The sequence below is a fragment of the Rattus rattus genome, chromosome 14 (genome assembly GCF_011064425.1).
Source record: "Rattus rattus isolate New Zealand chromosome 14, Rrattus_CSIRO_v1, whole genome shotgun sequence".
In the NCBI taxonomy this organism is placed as follows: domain Eukaryota; kingdom Metazoa; phylum Chordata; class Mammalia; order Rodentia; family Muridae; genus Rattus; species Rattus rattus.
Genome location: NC_046167.1, coordinates 10,369,535 through 10,387,037, shown reverse-complemented (window position 1 = coordinate 10,387,037; position 17,503 = coordinate 10,369,535). Strand labels below are relative to the sequence as shown.

The window sequence follows — 17,503 nt, the reverse complement described above, 5'->3', positions numbered from 1 at the left end:
TAACCTTATTTTTTATTCAGTCTGGAGCCAAAAAGAAAAATTAAAATAACATTTCTGTAAATCCCACAGCTGGCATGGAAAGAAATCAGACAAACAAGCACAGCTCTCTGAATTTAGCTCGAAAGACCCAGAGCGAAGGATGCTGAGCGAACCAGAGGGCATCTTGAAATCTATTCCGAGGCACCCTTAGCACCTGTTTGTAAGCAGTCTCTCAAAATAGCATGCAGCAACAAGTTTCTAAAATGGCCAATCTACTGCCTCTTTTCCCTGAGAGTGCTTAGTCACGCTAATCCTCTGACCCAAGAAATCCTTTCACCGGAGCCTGCTGGATGAAGCAGAGCAGTGCTTTCCATGTCTGCAGCCCTGGCAGCAGCCTCGGCCGTTAGCAGCAGTCCCCCCAGGCTGGGGAAGGCTGGAGTGGAGCCTCCTGGGCCCCACCTCCTCCCCCAGCACACTCACCATCAGCAGGCTGAGAGCAGAGTCCGGCACCAGCTGCACTGCCATGGTCCCTGATTGCGACTCCCATGCACGGACGCTTCTGCTGAATCAGTCTGCCTGGGCCCTGGGCAGCTGTAGAGCATCTACCGGCACCTAGGGCAAAGCAGCCGGACATACAGACTTAGGGAGCCGAGGTCTCAAGGTGAAGCTAGGCCACATTTCCCACGGGGTGGGGAGGAGGGCAGGGGGATGTTGGCAAGACGGGGTGGGAACTGTGCTTAGGGATAGCAAAAAAAAATTTTAAAAATATGGAGCAGAAGGCGCATAGCGAGCTGCAGGTTATTTAAAGGTGAGCTCTCCCTAGCTTCTCTAAGCTGCGTGCGGAAACTACATGGAGCACGAATGCAGCACAGGAGCCTGAAACGCAGCAATTCTAGCTGCCACCTTAGCCTAGGCAACAATTCTGCTTTGAACTGACAATTAAAATAAAACATTCCCCATTGCGGATAAATCAGCCAGCCCGACCAACACCCCACCCCCCCTGCATCTCTCAGCAAATTCTGCTGCATAAACATGCTGAATGTCACAACCTACCGGCTTGCAATCTGGTCAGTTGCTTTTCCCTGCTGCAGAAAGGTGTGTCTCTTCTGCTAAAGCAAGTGTCTGGGAGGGAGAGGGCCGAGTCTGACCAGGAGGCACCCGGCAGTCACTGGAGATCAGCACATGCCCTCGTAATGCTGAGGACCAACTCACTTAGGAATCGACCCCTCGCATCTTCCCCCAAATCTACTTTTCCTCTCCAAGTAGACTGCAGGCAGAGCTCCCCGCAGGGCTGACACTTAGGAAGAACGTGGAATTACGCTGTCTGTTCTGTGAGCGTTCTGATCTCTGCCTGTACCACATGTACACAGCCAGACACCCTCTACCTCTCTCTCTCTCTCTCCCTTCCTCCCTTCCTCCCTCCCTCCCTTCCCTTCCCTCCCATCTCTCCACAGGGCTGCCTGTTAGGAATTTTGAAGGATCCTCCCTAGTGCACAAGAGGGAGGGCAGAGGAGGCTAATTTGTAAGAAAGGACACTGCTTTAGACAAAAAAGCAAATTAGCCTTGAAAACCCTAATGTGGTACTTTCCCTTGAAGATGTCAATGGAAAACGAAAAACCGGAGGCTACCCACCAGTTTTGTTCTATTCCGTATATTTTAATATATATGTATATATATATATGAAATTCATAGTCTCTTAGGGATTCTCGTTCAATTAAAAGTGTCCATTGCTGACACTTCTGGCGGTAGTTTTTAACGTCTTTTTCAGATCTCCACTTTCATTCACCTATTGGAAAGACCCCTACCCTAGAATGCCCGGAAATTAACTGGATGCTATGTAGTGCAGAGTCAAGGGAACCGATGTTGTACATGAGGAACCCAGGGAAAGGAAGGAGTAAATGGCTTTTACATGTTCCTATGAGTAAGTGCTGCTGTTGTCCTTATATACTTTATATGTGTCTGCTTCGTGTGTGTGTTGTGTGTGTTGTGTGTGTGTGTGTGTGTGTGACACATGCATTCACAAAGCCATGGGCAGATGCATGCATATGCATGGGAGGCCAGAGGGTAACCTCCGATATCATCGTTTAGGCTCTGTCCACCTTGATTTTGTTTCATGGATCTGGGGTTTGGTTTTTTTCTAAGTAAGCTAGACTAGATAGCGGTGACCCCAAGTCCTGGTTAGCCTTACCTCACCAGCATGGGAATCATAATGTGTGCCACCATGCCCAGACCTGCAAATGCAGGATGTGGGGATCCAACTCAGGTCCCCCCGCATGCAAGACAAGCATATTGTCATCTTCCAGCTTTCCATGCTCTCTACGGCAGTGCTTCTCAATGTGTGGGTCATGATCCCCATGGGACACATTTCAGATAAACATCTGATTGACATTATGATTCTTAATAGTAACAAAATTATACTTACAAAGTAGCATTGAAGATGGCTCAGCGATTAAGAGCGCTAACTGCTCATCCAGAGGTCCTGACTTCAATTCCCAGCACCCACATGGTACGTCACAACCATCTCTAATGGGACCCAATACCCTCTTCTGGTGTGTCTGAAGACAACTACAGTGTACTACTCATATACATAAAATAAATAATTCTTTAAAAAAAAAAAAGAAAAAATATTTTATGGTTGAGTGTCACCACAACATGAGGGACACATTGAAGGGTTACAGCATTAAGAAGGTTGAGAACCACTGCTCTAAGGTTCACCATAGAACTAAGCACAGAATAGTTGCTAAACCATTCCCTTTGAATGAATGAGTGAATGAATGAATGAATGAATGAATGGAATGAATGAATGAATGAAAAGATGCTCCTCTAATTTCCCCTATGGTGTCCTAATTACCTGGAATCGTTATTCCATGTTGCTTGACTGGATTCTAATATCATTCACTTCAGGAGTCCCTGAGAGAATCATATCCCTGCCACCAAGGACCTGAAGATTCAAAGCCTGGAACTTTGAGGAGATTCTGGACATACTAGAGAGAGTCGTAAGACTTAAAACTTAATATTTTGTAATCAAGAAATGACAGCATAAGAAACACATCTTGTTACTGACTTGGGGACCTTCACTCTGGTCCATCCTCACCCATAGCCTTCTGAATATTTAGTTCACACTTGCATGGTGCCTGCTTTGTCCTTCCGTCTTCAAAATAACTTTCCATCTTGGTGGAGGTGAGAGGTGCCCAGGAATTGTTTACAAATGTAAGCTATGGAAAATGCTATCAGGTGCCTTAAAAACAAATCTGTTAGGTAGCATAGAGACAAGAGAGTCCTTTCTGGCTAGTTTCTGAGATGAGTCCCAAGGAATAACCAGATAAAATATTTTGGTCCTGCTTAGTTCTAATGTGGACCATGTACTTGTGTCGTGTAGAAAGCACTACAGTTGAAGCTACTTCAAGCCGTGCATGTGAACGGGGGTGGGATTCAGAGAGAGGCAGAGGTGGCTTCGAGTGTGGAGAAATCCAGGTTGAACAAAAGAACGGAGAGAGAGATTTAAGAAGCGTTCGTCTACCAGAGTTGTGATCCTTGGCACATCTACCTTTATTTATAGTTTCCATTGTGTAGAGATCCTTACCCCATATCTGCTGGAAGTTCAGATTCCATCAACGAATGAAGGAATAAAGCCCAACTCTTATGTGCCCCTCACTGAAAGGAAGAAATGATCTCAGGGGCTGTGAGAGTGAGGAATGAATGGAGTAGAAGAAATTACAAGGTATGTTTCTCTCTACCCCAGCCCAGTGTACATGATCAACCAGTCCCAGAGTCCGAACTCATCATGGAGGGGGTGGGGATGGAAAAATAGCACTAGGAGTTAAAATGGCTTTGACAGCATAATTGGAAATTTGCCCCATAATTGGAAAGAGGCTGAGTTTTAGTGAAAACAAGGACCCAAGAAAATCCAGGAAATAAGCAAATCAAATAGGCTGAAAGCTTATGTATTTGTATTGCTTTAGATGCCAAAATTTCCATACATAGGGATGAAATAGTTCCTGACATTTCTGTTTGGGCATTCGTGGGTGCTTTATATTATTAACACCTTTTACTTTCTTAAATTTAATTTTTGACATATATATATACATATATATATTATATATATATATGTAAAGTGAACACAGCCACTCCCTTTTATGTCTTAACTGGAGAGGAATAACCCAGTGTCAGCACTAGGTGCCCTTTTACTTTGTTTATTCTCACAGCTCTAAATGTCAAGACACAGCCAATGGTAAGCTGAGAAGTGACAGGGGTGTCAAATATTACAGATAAAGAATCAGGAGTAAGGATTCATTCTGAAAGAAGGTAGAATGTAGGCGGTGGGTAAAAGGGGGAATAGGGAGAGTGAAGGAGTTATCAGAGTGGGGGAGCACCCCCAGAGGGTGGGGGAACATCCTCAGATAGTAGAGAGGACACTCAGAGGATGGGGAGCACCCCCAAAGGGTGGGGAGCACCCTCTGAGAGTGGAGAGGACACTTAGAGGGTGGGGGAGTACCCTCAGAGCATAGGGGAGCACCCCCAGAGGGTGGGGGAGCATCCTCAGATGGTAGAGAGGATACTCAGAGGGTGGGAGAGCACCCCCAAAGGGTGGGGAGCACCCTCTGAGAGTGGAAAGGATACTTAGAGGATGGGGGAGCACCCCCAGAGGGTGGGGGAGCACTCCAAAGTAGTAGAGGTAGGGACATAGGAAACGTAAACAACCATGGAACACTCCTGGGAATGAAGGATTAATTTATATTAAATAAACATTTACCCAGAAAACACGGATCAACAGATGGGTGGATGAAGAACCGGTGATTTCACATACACTGGAGTGGTTAATACGGTTAAGGAAGAATGGAAGTCATTGTTCTTAGTTAATGCAACAGAGGCCATTGTGTTAAGTGAAAGAAGACAAACTCCAGAAAAGCAGAATGGCTTCTCTCACATGCAGAATCTATATTTTTTTAATTAATTATTTTATTTATTTACATCCCAAAGTTTTCCCCCTTTCTAGTTCCCCCTTGCAGAATGTTTCCTCCATCCCCTTCTTGACCTCTGAGAGGGTAGCCCTCCCCTGGGTATCCTCCCACCCTGGGGCATCAAGTCTCTACAGTATTAGACCTAGCCTTCCACTGAGGTCAGACAAGGGAGTCCTCGGCTACATATGTGCCTGGGGCTTGGCCAAGCTCCTGTTTGCTCTTTGGTTGGTGGCTCTGTCTCCGGGAGCTCCCAGGGTTAGTTGACACTGTTGGTCTTCCTATGGGTTGCGAGTCCCTTCAATTTTTCTAATCTTTCCCCTAACTCTTCCGTAGGGGTACCTGACCTCCATCCAGTGTTTGGCTATGAGTATCTGCATCTGTCTGCTGAGTAGAGCTTCTCAGAGGACAGCCATGCTAGGCTCCTGTCTGCAAGCACAATGTAGCATCAGTAACAGTGTTAGGGTTTGGTGCTCACCCATGGATGGATCCCAAGCTGGTCGGTCATTCCTTCATCTCTGCTCCATTTTTATCCCTGCATTTCTTTTAGACAGGAGCAATTTCGGGTCAAAAGTTAGGCAGATGGATTGGTGTTCTCAGCCCTCAGCTGGGGGCCCTGTTTGACTACTGAAGGCAGACTCTTCAGGTTTCATAACACCACTGTTGAGCATTTCAGCTAAGGTCACCTGTGTTGAGTCCCAGAAGTCTCTCCCATCCCAGGTCTCTGGGACTCCCTAAAGGTTCTCCCTGCCCCCAGTCGCTGCAGCTGCATACCTCCATTCATTCTCCTGACCCTCTGAGCCTCTCTACTGTCTCTCCCCATGTCTAATCCTGCCTCCCTATTCCCATCCTCTCTCCTTTCCCTCCCAAGATCCTCCCTCACTTCCTTTGCCTCTCATGACTATTTTGTTCCTTCTATGTGGGATTTAAGCATCCTCCTTCTTGTTTAGCTTCTTTGGGTATGTGGGGTGTATCATGGGTATTCTGTAGTTTTAAAGAAGACTTGAAAATAGAAGTGGGATCATTCAGGAAGGGAACAGTGGGACCCATATAATGGAAGTACACTATACACGTGTGTATAGGGCTGGAGATGGCTCAGCTGTAAAAGCAGACTGCACACAAGCCAGACAACTATGCTTAATACCTGGAACCCATGTGAACAGCCAGATACATTGGAGCACAGCTGCAATCCCAGCACTCTTACAGTGGCTGAGACAGGAGGATTGCCCTGGACCTTCAGGAACAATAAAACCGAAGAGGGCAGAACAACAGTAGAAAACAAGAGAGACCCTGACTCAAGAAAGTTGGAGGCAGGAATTGACTGAGAAGTTGTCCTCTAAGTTCTACACACACACACACACACACACACACACACACACACACACACACACAAAATTAATGAATTAAAAATCTGCAAATAAAAGGTGGGTCATTGTCACATCTATCAAAAGCCATGAGGTGGCTCTGCCAATCAAGGTGCTGACCGCCAAGTCTAACAAGATGAGTTAAATTCTAGAAACCCACACAACAGAAGTCTGTCTTCTGCTCACGCATGGGATGCAAGACAAACGTTATTTCTTCTACTTACAAAGGTTGTGCATGTTCGCATGTGTGCATGAGTATGTGTGTGCCCATGTGTGCGTGCTTGTGTGTTATATGCTATGATGCATGTGTGGAGACCAGAGGACAAGATTGTGGAGTCAGTCTCCTTTCTACCTACGCATGGGTTTCAGGAATTAAAGTGATTGCCGGGATTTCTCAGCAAGACCTTTACTCACTGAACCATCGGCTAGTAGCCATTAGACCTATATTCAGGCTGCACACAGTAGACACTCAATAGCTACTAATTTCCCACCAATCTCTTACTCATTTTGATAATGAAAATAGAGAAGTTGAATAAATTTGACACACTGCATGGTCAGAATGCACAAACCTGATTTCACTTCCCATGACAGCAACTATTATAACAGCCACCATTACTGCTTAATTTCCCTTTTAATCTACACGCTATCTTACCCTTATTTAGTAGCCCTGGGTGTCAAGAAGTCATCTGAAATTCTTTTTTGGAAAGATATAAGCTACAGCAAATCATACTTGATCTATAGTCTGAACTCTGAAATTTGGCATATTGTGCAATTATTTTCAGCTAAGAACAGAATAGCAATTATAAGACTATTTAGAAATAAGGCAAATCTCCAAAACTAATGTTTATTTGATCATAAATGATGCATCTAATTTTATTGGACATGTCTCTTTTTTTACTAAGATAGAAAGGAACATCTGCATTTGGCTGAGACAAAGGTAACAGGGCAGATTTATTTTCCCAAATGAATCAGACAAAAACTGTACCAAATACCTGAAGCTCTGCTTCCCGAGACAAAGGATAGAAGACCAAATGGGATGACCCAAAAGGAATAAGAAACAAATGAGAAACAGTTTATAATTATCACAGACTTGGATTAAGATTGTTTCCAGGTCACAGAAGAGAGAGCATTCAAGTAGAGAAAGTGGTCTCCCGCCCAAAGCAGATAGATGGACAGAGTTCAGGAGACAGGGTACCGGAGAGGAAGAAAGTACACTGATGGCCTTTGGGAGACCTTCAGAGTAACAGTCATCAAACGATCAGCTGAAAGCTGATCCCCACGTGGGAAGAAACCATTACTCACTGCTAGCACTGTGAGTGGATGGTCAGTAACACCCCCTCCCCAACTCCCACATCCCAGTCCCCAGGATCTCTATGTACCAGGATAACAGGATTAAGAGAAGCCATAAGGTAAGGCTTGGAGCCTAGGAAATGGCTTAGCAGATTAACGCCATCTATTCTCTCAAGACTGAGGAGCAAAAGTCAAGCCCTGGAGTCTGCAGGAGGGAAGGGAGAGCGGACTCACACAAGTTGTCTTTCACTTCCTCACAGGCAGGCAGGCAGGCAGGCAGGCAGGCAAACACACACACACACACACACACACACACACACACACACACACACACACACAAATAATTTAAACAAAATGTTAAAGGTGGGGACTACTTGGATGTCCATAAGCAATGTACTCTTGAAGGGGACTGCACAACTCTCTTTCTTTGCTGTAGCATAGGATGAGACTGTTTATCCACACTTGTGTTTCCACCATGATTTGCCCATTACCTTCAGACCATGCCTAATCTTGAGCATAAGATATCCAAAACTATTAAGGTTTGGACTTGTTGTATATTATAATGCCAAGTGTGGGCCCCCAAGACCTAATTGCCCCAGAGAATCTGCAAGTAGACCCAAGTGGCGCTATGTGACCTTGCCCTCAAGTTATTTCTGATTGGTAAATGAAATTGCCAACAGCCAATAGCTGGCAGAAGAGACATAGGATAGGGCTTAGTATTCCCCAGCCTGGGGTCAGAGGAGAACCACACAAGGGAGAAGGTGAAGGAGGAATGGAGGAGAAGCTGCCACAGTTTGGGTGAGCTATGAAAACGTGGCCCTGAGGGTTGGCCAATTGGAGTTAAGAGCAGCCCAGATGAGGCAAAGTAAGTAATAACTTAGGGTTATCGATAAATAAATAGATTCTAACAGCATCGAGGGTAGATATCTGCCTAGTTCTATTGCCTATTAAGGCTTATCATAAATATAAATGTTGTGTGTCTTTTACCTGGGAACTAAATGGTCTAAGGGAACGGGGTAGAAACCCTGGATTAGAATTTAAAATGTCTACAACACAAAACTCCGGGAAAAGAGTAGCTCCTTTTTTACTGTATAGGTAGCCTGTGACAGTGGCTCTGTTCTACAAATGAAGAGTTGATTATCATGGCTAGGGAACAGCTATGTAAAAGTGTCAGGAAGAATAGTGCCTACTGCTCACATGGGGGCCAGAATAGTGTGTGCTCACAGAGGCCAGCCTGGGAAACCTCATAAATCATGAAACATTAGCAGAATCCTCGGAAGGCACTTAGTCAGTAAAGAGTAATTAGCTATAGATTGATCACTAACCTGAATCTGCCTAACACTTCTGAGAAGTGGGATCTCAAAGGAGTAAATGGGCTTCACACAGCTGAGCTCCATACTTAATCTTAAAATAATATTTGTAAAAAACATGCAAAAAATATACAGAAGCTAACAAGATAAAACTTACAATGTCTCAAATTTATTATAAAAAACACTATTCGTGAAAACTGGAAATGCTTGGTCCCTAAGTAGAAAATAACCCACTGCCTACACAAAAATGAACAGGAAATAACGTGAAAATATACATAACTATTCACTTCAGAGATATGAAAGATTTTTGTATTGGTTTTGTTATTTTGTTATTGGTGGCTGTTTTGTTTTATTTTGGTTTTCCTTTTTCTTTTGAGAGATGGCTTTTCTGGGTAACCCTAGCTGTTCTGGAATTCACTCTGTAGAGCAGATTGGCCTTAACCTCAGATATCTGATTCCTGAGTGCTGGAGTTAAAGGTATGCATCATCACTACCCAGCAACATGCACAATTTTTAAATGATTTGTTTTCCTATTAAAGTGTATGTGTATATTTATACAAACGGATACCACATGTACATGGGTATGCTTCAACCAAAAGAGGACATCAGATCCCCCAGAGCTCGAGTTACAGCCAGATGTGAGCTGCCAGATGTGGGCTCTAAGAACTAAAAGCTAGGTCCTCTAGAAGACAAGATGGTGTTCTTAACCGCTGGGAAATCAACAAAACCTTTAAAGACTAAAGAAAATTAGAATTAGTAAGTTGTGATACAATTTGAAAGCAATTAATTGGTAATTCATAGGCCTGAAAGAAAGGCACAGAAAATAGAGATGAAACAAGGCCTGAGATTTCTCTAAGTCATGTGTGTGCTAAGAAAAACCTAATCATGATAAACAGGGAGAAAACTACACTGAGATACATTGTTCCTAAAGGCACCAACATCAGTGATAGCAGTCACACAGGCACAGACATGTCACATGCAGAGGAGCACGGATGACTATGACAGTAGACTACTGTAGATTCCTTGTTGAAAACAAGGAGTGTATGAACACCAAGGGATAGTCTTCACAAAACAAAACAAACAAAAGCTTTCAGCATGGAACTCTATGCCCTATAAAATGTATTTCAAGAATGAAAACAAGCCTTCTCCAGACATCTTCTCTGCTTGCTGAGTCCTCTGGGGGCATCCCCAACTGCCCTGAGCCGTCTGCTATCCTAGTGGACCTCCATTCTGCCACCCCCTCTCTACCCACCCCCATGAGACCTACAGATCCTGAACCACAGAGCCCTGCAGATCCATACAGCCAAAGGCTACTCGTCAGAGGCCTGCCCCACCAGGACCATCAAGGTTAACCTCCTCACCCAATACCTACTATAACAAGAACAGACAGGGGCCAAAGCCGTCCAGATGGCTAAAGGCCCTAGAAAGAACTCAATCGACAAAAGCCGGGATGATAGGACACCTTCAAAGCACAGCTACCCTACTACAGCAAGCCCGGGATATCCTAACACAACCGAAACACAAGAAAACAACCTTACATCCGATCTTATAAAGATGATAGATGATTAAAGACAAAACAAAAATTCTGTAAAGAAATACAAGGAAAATACAATTAACAGGCGAAGGAAATAAATAAGACTGTTCAAGACCTGAAAATAGAGATAGAAGCAATAAAGAAAACAGAAACGGAGCAAATCCTGGAGATGAAAAACCTTTAGGAGAGCAAGACAGATGCAAGCATCACTGACAGAGTACAGGAGATGGAAGAGAGAGCCTACGGCATAGAAGAGACAACAGAAGAAATTGATATGTCAGTCATAGAAAATTTTAAATAAAAAAAAATTGGGGGTACCATGAAAAGACCTAACCGAAGAAAAATAGGAGAAGGCAAAGTGTCCCAGCTCAAACGTCCAGAAAATATTTTGATTTCCACCATGAAAGAGATAGGAACTACACAGGAAGACGAACAGAGTCAACTAACCTGGACCCTTGGAGCTCTCAGAGACTGAACCACCAACCAAAGAACATACACAGTCTGGACTTAGCTCCCCAAACCCCCAGGCCCAACATATGTAGCGGATGTGCAGCTTGGTCTTCATGTGAGACCCGAACAACTGGAGTGGGGCCTATCCCAGAAGCTGTTGCCTGTCTGTGGGATGTGTTCTTCTGGCTGGGCTGCCTTGTCTGGACTCAGTGGGAGAGGATGTGCCTAGCCCCGCAGAGACTTGATGTGCTAGGGTGCAGGAATGTCCAGGGTCAGGGATATCCCTCTCACTCCACTCTCTCAGAGGAAATCGGGAAGTCATGGGAGGAAGGATTATGGGAAGGTGACCAGGTGGAGAGACAGTAAATGGGATAAAGTGAAGCGATAAAAATAAATTTAAAAAGAATGGAAACAAAACACAGACAAATGGAGTCAACAAAAGGCAAAGGAGTTCAGGAAAACATCTCCTGTCTCCATGGCTTCAGCAGTGAGTTCTACTTAGGAAGAAGTAGGACTAATTTTACATTAATTCTTTGAGAGATCATTGAAGAGAAGGGATTCTGGACTCTGATAAAACATCTTATCAACCAAAACAAAGACTTGAATGAACACTTAAAGACTAAAACTCAGTGTGAATCTGGGGTCAATAGTCACCAAATTGATCTCTGGAATTGACAGAAGTTCTTAGCCTCTACCCTAGCTGCTTGAGGACAAATGGATTCTAAATTCATGCGAGACTGAGAGGGACATAGAATAGTCAAAACACCTGGAAAAGAAAGATCGGAGAATATATCATTTCAAAGTTTATGACAGTCTTCGGTAGACACATAGCTTAACAAACCTGGACCGGGTCCAGCCAGATACCCGCACAAACATAACAGGTCATTTAAAACAAAGATGCCAAGACAAAGCCCTGGAGAAGGGCTATTCTAAGAACCCATTCTGGAAAAGTAGGGTATTCATAAACAGGACTGGGCTTCAATCTACGGAAGTCCAACCTTAGAACGTGGAAATTTAGTTCAACATGTATCCCTACATCCTAAACACTGTAACGCTTGTGGAGGAGAACACGAGGTGAGGGGAGGGGTGCTGAGGAGACCGCAGAGCGGAGAACGTGCTTGCTCTCTACACACGGACTAGAATTTGCATCCCAGAACCAGGTCAATTTCAGATGGATTTGGCACAGCCCCAACAGTCCCGGTGTTTAGGAGGTGGACCTGGTGATCCTTTCCTGAGGCAAGCTGACTAGCTACACAAACTGAACTGTCAAGCTCTGGGTTTAATGTAGAGATCCTATCTGTGTTAGTGAGGGTTTCTATTCATGCACAAAACGTCATAACCAAGAAGCAAGTTGGGTAGGAAAAGGTTTATTCAACTTACGCTTCCACAAAGTTCATCCTCAAAGGAAGCCAGGACTGGAACTCACCCTGGGCAGGAACTTGGAGGCAGGAGCTGACGCAGAGGCCATGGAGGAGTGACACTTACTGGCTTGCTCAGCCTCCTTTCTTATAGAACCCAGGACTACCACAGCCCAGGGATGGCTCCACCCACAATGGGCTGGGCCCTCCCACCCTTGACCACTGATTGAGAAAATGCCTTACAGCTGGATCTCATGGCAGCACTTCCTTAAGAGAGGCTCCTTTCTGTGGTAACTCCGGCTTGTGTCAAGTGGACACACAAGACCAGCCAGTATAACTGACCTCTTGCCAACCTGACACACAAACACGTCACTACTAAACCTCGAGCCTTACATTCTTATTCATCCCCGAGAGCTAAATGACTTTAAACGTTCCACAGTCTTTACAAATTCTCACATATTACAATTTCCATCTCTTTAAAATATCAAATCTCTTTTGAAATTCAAATTCTTCTTACAATTCAAAGTCTCTTAACTGTGGGCTCCACTAAAATACTTCTTACTTCAAGAGAGTAAAAAAAAAAAAATATTAGGGCACAGTCACAATCAACAACGAAGTCAAACTCTAACCGTCCAATGTCTGGGCTCCTCCAGGGGCTTGGGTCACGCCTCCAGTACGGCTCTTTGTAGCACACATTGTCTTCTAGGCCTCCGTTGCCTGATGGCCACTGCTGCTGCTGTTCTTGGTGGTCATCTCATGGAGTCTGCTGCTGCAAATGCACCTTCACAAGTAGCCTCTCATGGGCTCTTTTCACAGTGCCAAGCCTCCACCGCTCTGCATGAGCCCTTCAGTCCTGGGCCCTCAACTGCCACTGAGGCTGCACCTTTACCAATGGCCTCTCCTGGCCTCTCCCAGTGCCAAGCATCAGCTGCTACCCCTTCGTGTTTCAAAACCAATATCACCTGGGAGACTCTTAGACGCTACCAAGTCCAGCCATAGCACGAGCTACAATCTTGGCTATCTCTGGAACGCAACCTCTTTGTGCTCTTAGAAAATACTTCCCAGAAGATCTCGCCCCAGTGATCACTGCTTATTTCTCAGCTCCAGCTGACCAGCATCAATAGTCCCAGTAATGCAAAGGTTCGATTTAACAGTCCTGGTATCTTGTTAATCACAGCTGATTCCTCAGTGCCAGCTAATCAAAACGACAGAATCTTCACAATCAAAACCGCAACAGCCCTGATAAGTCTTTAATCTTCCCTCTGACATTTCACAAGCCAGGCCTTCATCTTCTGCACTGTTCTCAACATTATCTTCCAAGCTACTACGGAACATCCCACAGAGCTCTTCTAGCCCAGCGTTCCAAAGTCCTCCCACAGTCCTCATGGAAAAACAACAAAAACATGGCCAGGCTGTCACAGGAACGCCCCACTATGCTGGTACCAGGTTCTCTCTTAGGGTTTTACTGCTGTGAACAGACACCATGACCAAGGTAACTCTTACAAGGACAACATTTAATTGGGGCTGGCTTACAGGTTCAGAGGTTCAGTCCAGTAACAAACATCAAGGCGGGAGCATGGCAGCATCCAGGCAGGCTTGGTGCAGGAGGAGCTGAGAGTTCCACATCTTCAACTGCAGGCCTCTAAAAGAAGACTGACTTCCAGGCAGCTAGAATGAGGGTCTTAAGCCCACCCCCAGGGTTACACACCTACTCCAAAAAAGCCACACCTCCTAATAGTGCCACTCCCTGGGCCAAGCATATGCAAACCATGGCACTATCTCAGTAAGTAAAGTGGAGAGTAACATAAACAAACCACCTGCTGTTAACCTTCTAGCCTCTGTGCACACGAGCTGTCTGTCTGTCTGCCTGCCTGCCTGCCTGCCTGTCTCTTTCTCTCATATGTGCACCATATGCAAATGAACATGTATACAGACACACGCCAACCACATATAAACACATGCAAAAATAATATTTTTTTTCATTTTCTTAAACTTGAAAAATATTTAACCAATAACAAAATAACACTTTGAGATGTTATTTTTAGACGTAGTTGATTATGGGAAAAAGAAGGAGACTTTCACGTTGGGAGCTGAAGAGACAAGAGGAGGGACCATCACAGCCCTGGCTGTTGGAGGAAGAAAGAGCTCCAGGCAAAATTTAACATGAATCACCAGCAGCTGGCAAAGTGATTTTTTTTAAAAAAAGGATCTGGTGGAGAGATCTTCCTTCAGAGACTGGATCTTGGTAGAGCCCTCTGCTTATTTCTGCCCCATCTCTTTTGCCTTGCTCTGCACCCATTCTCAAATGTTCCCCATACCCTCGTCTCTTGAAAGCCTTCAAAATGGCACCACACGCTGGAGACTGTGCCTTCAAAGGCTGAGGCTATGGGGGATGCTTGAGAACCGTAACTAGAGCCCAGAATGTTGGCCCAAGTCCTCCTGCTGACTTTACCACGTCAGACTATTGGCTGTGAGTTCCTGTCTGGCAAGAATGCAGTGCTCAGGTGTGGATACAAAGCAGCCAACTGGAGGTAGCTTGGAGCCACGGAGACCCAAGAGGAGCTGAGCATGGAAGACCCAGCTGCTCTGGACAAGCCCGCGTTTGGACAGGTCTCCCTGGGCTCTCTATTACCATCCCAGAGGTCTTGGCTCAGAGGCTGGCCCTGTCTTGCTACAGCGAGGCTTGAGTTCACACCCCAAGTCGCTTACGGAAAGGTCATCACATTTGCAGGACAAGCATCTTACCAACTGAGCCATCTTCCAGGCCCTGCATTAATTTTTTAACGTTGCCTTTGGAAATTTTATACCAAATTACATTCTGATTCCTCCACTTAGACTCAACTGCTTTTCTTAATGACATCTTCCATCTTTAGGTAGACATTTTTCTGTGTCTGGACTATGATAAAAATTTTATATTCTGCTCTCTTTCCTTGTAGTCCTTCCGCGATGTGTTACCGTTTCCTCCTTTGGATTTCTAGAAAACAAACAGGGATCTGACACATCAGCTTCTGTAAAAACTACCTAAGTATTGAGAATTCTCCTGTGGCTGAACATGTATGGTTTCTACTCACTGTTTTCTATTTTAGGTACTTGTGAGCAGTGTATCTTTTTATAGGTTCCGTGCATTTTCTTCTAATATATGTTCGTATTAAAATGTGGATTTTAATCAGTGTTCAGAGTTTGGGTTTTGGGTAAGTGACTGGGTCCGACTGTATCAATGAGCTAGCTAGCCCATGAGTTCATAATCTGATGAGCTGTTGGAAGCTGGCGGGAATGCAGGGGATGATATCTACCTAGGAGGAAGTGGTCCCTGAGTGTGCCCCTGAGGCCTGTCTCTTGTCTGCCTTCTCCTCTTCTCTTCCTTTTCCTTCTAGTTCCCCCAAATGAAGCTAAAATTTTAATGGTAACGAAAGTATTTCCCTGCTGAAGGATTAAATTCTCTCAGGGTGTCACTTTTCCCTCATGAACACCTTTTTATAAAGACATATCAGCTTCTCATGGGTTGGGGCCATTTACCGCAGATGGCAACTTAATTTCCATGCATTTTAAAAATAAACCGGGCTGGATATTTCTTCTTTGGGGGGGCCTGTGTGTGTGCGTGCACATTTGTTGGAAATGTGGTGATTTTAGAGCTTTTATGAGCTCTTTATGCCATTTCATAATAAATCCCCTCCCATTATATTAATAGATTTGAAGATGAACAGAGACCCCCCCCCACGATGCTTGGGCTTCCTGCCACTGCTTAAAGAGAAAATATTTTATTTAGTTGCTACTATTTAATCTTTATGACAACTGTACGGATATTTCAAAAGTACTTAAGAATCTTCCCGAATTCCTTTACTCCTTGCTGGGAGAAGACAAGACAGAGCAACTAGGGGAAGGTTTTATTCTAAAAATGGCAGTTAGACACAGGAGGGCCCAAGGCACACTTTGTAGCACATCACTGAAAACCAGTACAATGAAAAGAGGACTAAAAGCTCTGCACAGGGAGGGCATGGCCCACCATGGCAGGAATGATGTGACGGCGTGACTAACCCTACCTGTGGAAGCTGGAGTGTGAGAACCCAGCAACATCACATCCCAGACAGTGTGCAGAGAGAGGAATGTTGTTGCTCACCCCTAGCCTGTGAGATGATGCCACCACATTTAGGAGGGGTTTCCTTCTTCGGTTAAGCCACTCTGGAAGTACGTTCCTAGGCAGGCCCAGCGGTGACTCTCCTAGGTCAGTCTCCTAAACCCTGTCACCCAACACAGTGTCACAGCCTACCACACTGTGTCACAGTCCACCACACAGTGTCACAGCCCACCACTCAGTGTCACAGTCCACCACACAGTGTCACAGTCCACCACTTAGTGTCACAGTCCACCACACAGTGTCACAGCCCACCACACAGTGTCACAGTCCACCACTCAGTGTCACAGTCCACCACACAGTGTCACAGTCCACCACACACAGTGTCACAGTCTACCACACAGTGTCACAGTCCACCACACAGTGTCACAGCCCACCACACAGTGTCACAGTCCACCACACAGTGTCACAGTCCACCACACACAGCGTCACAGTCCACCACTCAGTGTCACAGTCCACCACACACAGTGTCACAGTCCACTCAGTGTCACAGTCCACCACACAGTGTCACAGTCCACCACACACAGTGTCACAGCCCACCACACAGTGTCACAGTCCACCACACAGTGTCACAGCCCACCACACAGTGTCACAGTCCACCACACAGTGTCACAGTCCACCACACAGTGTCACAGCCCACCACACAGTGTCACAGCCTACCACACAGTGTCACAGTCCACCACACAGTGTCACAGTCTAACACACAGTGTCACAGTCCACCACACAGTGTCACAGCCCACCACACAGTGTCACAGACCACCACACAGTGTCACAGTCCACCACACAGTGTCACAGTCCACCACACACAGTGTCACAGTCCACCACTCAGTGTCACAGTCCACCACACAGTGTCACAGCCCACCACACAGTGTCACAGTCCACCACACAGTGTCACAGCCCACCACACAGTGTCACAGTCCACCACTCAGTGTCACAGTCCACCACACAGTGTCACAGTCTAACACACAGTGTCACAGTCCAGTCTACCACACAGTGTCATAGTCCACCACACAGTGTCACAGTCCACCACACAGTGTCACAGCCCACCACACAGTGTCACAGTCCACCACACAGTGTCACAGTCCACCACACAGTGTCACAGTCTACCACACACAGTGTCACAGCCTA

The 17,503-nt window shown here is 45.4% G+C and overlaps 1 long non-coding RNA gene across 2 annotated transcripts; it reads left to right on the top strand.

Annotated features, from left to right (window-relative positions):
* Window positions 1–502: 502 nt before the first annotated feature.
* Window positions 503–3,603, top strand: LOC116883372. Of its 2 annotated transcripts, XR_004385754.1 has the most exons (4): window positions 503–640; window positions 1,748–1,900; window positions 2,884–2,975; window positions 3,539–3,603. It is a non-coding gene; the product is annotated as an uncharacterized LOC116883372 (long non-coding RNA). The 2 variants fall into 2 exon arrangements; XR_004385753.1 differs by lacking the exon at window positions 503–640 and having other exon boundaries at window positions 1,663–1,900.
* The last annotated feature ends 13,900 nt before the right edge of the window (window positions 3,604–17,503 follow it).